Raw genomic sequence first — 4,401 nt, forward strand, 5'->3', positions numbered from 1 at the left:
ATACGATAATCTTGCATAACTAACGTTTCTACATAGGGATTAAGCATTTAGAACGAAATCTAATGTCAGAAAATGGCACTTTACTCTTGACATTTTTCGGTTTTTTCAATTTTCTGGAAAATCCTATCATTAGATTTTTTTTAAAATACGATATTCTTGCTTAACTAACGTTTTTACATAGGGATTAAGCATTTAGAACGAAATCTAATGTAGGAAAATGGTACTTTACTCTTGATCGGTACGTTGGGACTTAGAAAATATTCGGCCGTACGCGGCGCGTCTCGGCGCTTCGAACAGCTCCGGTGTCCCCATTATTTTCGATTTACGGCTAAAATAAATTCTTCTAATTTTATTCAATAACATATTCTTGCTTAGATAACTTTTTTACATAGGGATTAAGCATTTAGAACGATATAATGTTTAAAATAAGGGCACTTTACTCTTGACATTTTACGGTTTTTTCAATTTTCTGAAAAATCCTATCATTAGATTTTTTTAAAAATACGATAATCTTGCATAACTAACGTTTCTACATAGGGATTAAGCATTTAGAACGAAATCTAATGTCAGAAAATGGCACTTTACTCTTGACATTTTTCGGTTTTTTCAATTTTCTGGAAAATCCTATCATTAGATTTTTTTAAAAATACGATATTCTTGCTTAACTAACGTTTTTACATAGGGATTAAGCATTTAGAACGAAATCTAATGTAGGAAAATGGTACTTTACTCTTGATCGGTACGTTGGGACTTAGAAAATATTCGGCCGTACGCGGCGCGTCTCGGCGCTTCGAACAGCTCCGGTGTCCCCATTATTTTCGATTTACGGCTAAAATAAATTCTTCTAATTTTTTTCAATTACATATTCTTGCTTAAATAACTTTTTTACATAGGGATTAAGCATTTAGAACGATACATTGCTTAAAATAATGGCACTTTACTCTTGACATTTTACGGTTTTTTCAATTTTCTGAAAAATCCTATCATTAGATTTTTTTAAAAATACGATATTCTTGCTTAACTAACGTTTCTACATAGGGATTAAGCATTTAGAACGAAATCTAATGTCAGAAAATGGCACTTTACTCTTGACATTTTTCGGTTTTTTCAATTTTCTGGAAAATCCTATCATTAGATTTTTTTTAAAATACGATATTCTTGCTTAACTAACGTTTTTACATAGGGATTAAGCATTTAGAACGAAATCTAATGTAGGAAAATGGTACTTTACTCTTGACCGGTACGTTGGGACTTTGAAAATATTCGGGCGTTCCAATCGCTCGTCTGTTGCATCATAGCGCGTCTCGGCGCAATCGACCGATTCGCTCGACCCATTATTTTCGATTTACGGCTAAAATAAATTTTTCTCATTTTATTCAATAACATATTCTTGCTTAGATAACTTTTTTACATAGGGATTAAGCATTTAGAACGATATAATGTTTAAAATAAGGGCACTTTACTCTTGACATTTTACGGTTTTTTCAATTTTCTGAAAAATCCTATCATTAGATTTTTTTAAAAATACGATAATCTTGCATAACTAACGTTTCTACATAGGGATTAAGCATTTAGAACGAAATCTAATGTCAGAAAATGGCACTTTACTCTTGACATTTTTCGGTTTTTTCAATTTTCTGGAAAATCCTATCATTAGATTTTTTTAAAAATACGATATTCTTGCTTAACTAACGTTTTTACATAGGGATTAAGCATTTAGAACGAAATCTAATGTAGGAAAATGGTACTTTACTCTTGATCGGTACGTTGGGACTTAGAAAATATTCGGCCGTACGCGGCGCGTCTCGGCGCTTCGAACAGCTCCGGTGTCCCCATTATTTTCGATTTACGGCTAAAATAAATTCTTCTAATTTTTTTCAATTACATATTCTTGCTTAAATAACTTTTTTACATAGGGATTAAGCATTTAGAACGATACATTGCTTAAAATAATGGCACTTTACTCTTGACATTTTACGGTTTTTTCAATTTTCTGAAAAATCCTATCATTAGATTTTTTTAAAAATACGATATTCTTGCTTAACTAACGTTTCTACATAGGGATTAAGCATTTAGAACGAAATCTAATGTCAGAAAATGGCACTTTACTCTTGACATTTTTCGGTTTTTTCAATTTTCTGGAAAATCCTATCATTAGATTTTTTTTAAAATACGATATTCTTGCTTAACTAACGTTTTTACATAGGGATTAAGCATTTAGAACGAAATCTAATGTAGGAAAATGGTACTTTACTCTTGACCGGTACGTTGGGACTTTGAAAATATTCGGGCGTTCCAATCGCTCGTCTGTTGCATCATAGCGCGTCTCGGCGCAATCGACCGATTCGCTCGACCCATTATTTTCGATTTACGGCTAAAATAAATTTTTCTCATTTTATTCAATAACATATTCTTGCTTAGATAACTTTTTTACATAGGGATTAAGCATTTAGAACGATATAATGTTTAAAATAAGGGCACTTTACTCTTGACATTTTACGGTTTTTTCAATTTTCTGAAAAATCCTATCATTAGATTTTTTTAAAAATACGATAATCTTGCATAACTAACGTTTCTACATAGGGATTAAGCATTTAGAACGAAATCTAATGTCAGAAAATGGCACTTTACTCTTGACATTTTTCGGTTTTTTCAATTTTCTGGAAAATCCTATCATTAGATTTTTTTAAAAATACGATATTCTTGCTTAACTAACGTTTTTACATAGGGATTAAGCATTTAGAACGAAATCTAATGTAGGAAAATGGTACTTTACTCTTGATCGGTACGTTGGGACTTAGAAAATATTCGGCCGTACGCGGCGCGTCTCGGCGCTTCGAACAGCTCCGGTGTCCCCATTATTTTCGATTTACGGCTAAAATAAATTCTTCTAATTTTTTTCAATTACATATTCTTGCTTAAATAACTTTTTTACATAGGTATTAAGCATTTAGAACGATACATTGTTTAAAATAATGGCACTTTACTCTTGACATTTTACGGTTTTTTCAATTTTCTGAAAAATCCTATCATTAGATTTTTTTAAAAATACGATATTCTTGCTTAACTAACGTTTCTACATAGGGATTAAGCATTTAGAACGAAATCTAATGTCAGAAAATGGCACTTTACTCTTGACATTTTTCGGTTTTTTCAATTTTCTGGAAAATCCTATCATTAGATTTTTTTTAAAATACGATATTCTTGCTTAACTAACGTTTTTACATAGGGATTAAGCATTTAGAACGAAATCTAATGTAGGAAAATGGTACTTTACTCTTGACCGGTACGTTGGGACTTTGAAAATATTCGGGCGTTCCAATCGCTCGTCTGTTGCATCATAGCGCGTCTCGGCGCAATCGACCGATTCGCTCGACCCATTATTTTCGATTTACGGCTAAAATAAATTTTTCTCATTTTATTCAATAACATATTCTTGCTTAGATAACTTTTTTACATAGGGATTAAGCATTTAGAACGATATAATGTTTAAAATAAGGGCACTTTACTCTTGACATTTTACGGTTTTTTCAATTTTCTGAAAAATCCTATCATTAGATTTTTTTAAAAATACGATAATCTTGCATAACTAACGTTTCTACATAGGGATTAAGCATTTAGAACGAAATCTAATGTCAGAAAATGGCACTTTACTCTTGACATTTTTCGGTTTTTTCAATTTTCTGGAAAATCCTATCATTAGATTTTTTTTAAAATACGATATTCTTGCTTAACTAACGTTTTTACATAGGGATTAAGCATTTAGAACGAAATCTAATGTAGGAAAATGGTACTTTACTCTTGATCGGTACGTTGGGACTTAGAAAATATTCGGGCGTACGCGGCGCGCTCGGCGCTTCGAACAGCTCCGGTGTCCCCATTATTTTCGATTTACGGCTAAAATAAATTTTTCTCATTTTATTCAATAACATATTCTTGCTTAGATAACTTTTTTACATAGGGATTAAGCATTTAGAACGATATAATGTTTAAAATAAGGGCACTTTACTCTTGACATTTTACGGTTTTTTCAATTTTATGAAAAATCCTATCATTAGATTTTTTTAAAAATACGATATTCTTGCTTAACTAACGTTTCTACATAGGGATTAAGCATTTAGAACGAAATCTAATGTCAGAAAATGGCACTTTACTCTTGACATTTTTCGGTTTTTTCAATTTTCTGGAAAATCCTATCATTAGATTTTTTTAAAAATACGATATTCTTGCTTAACTAACGTTTTTACATAGGGATTAAGCATTTAGAACGAAATCTAATGTAGGAAAATGGTACTTTACTCTTGATCGGTACGTTGGGACTTAGAAAATATTCGGCCGTACGCGGCGCGTCTCGGCGCTTCGAACAGCTCCGGTGTCCCCATTATTTTCGATTTACGGCTA

Source organism: Megalopta genalis, unplaced genomic scaffold (assembly GCF_051020955.1).
Source record: "Megalopta genalis isolate 19385.01 unplaced genomic scaffold, iyMegGena1_principal scaffold0055, whole genome shotgun sequence".
In the NCBI taxonomy this organism is placed as follows: Eukaryota; Metazoa; Arthropoda; class Insecta; order Hymenoptera; family Halictidae; genus Megalopta; species Megalopta genalis.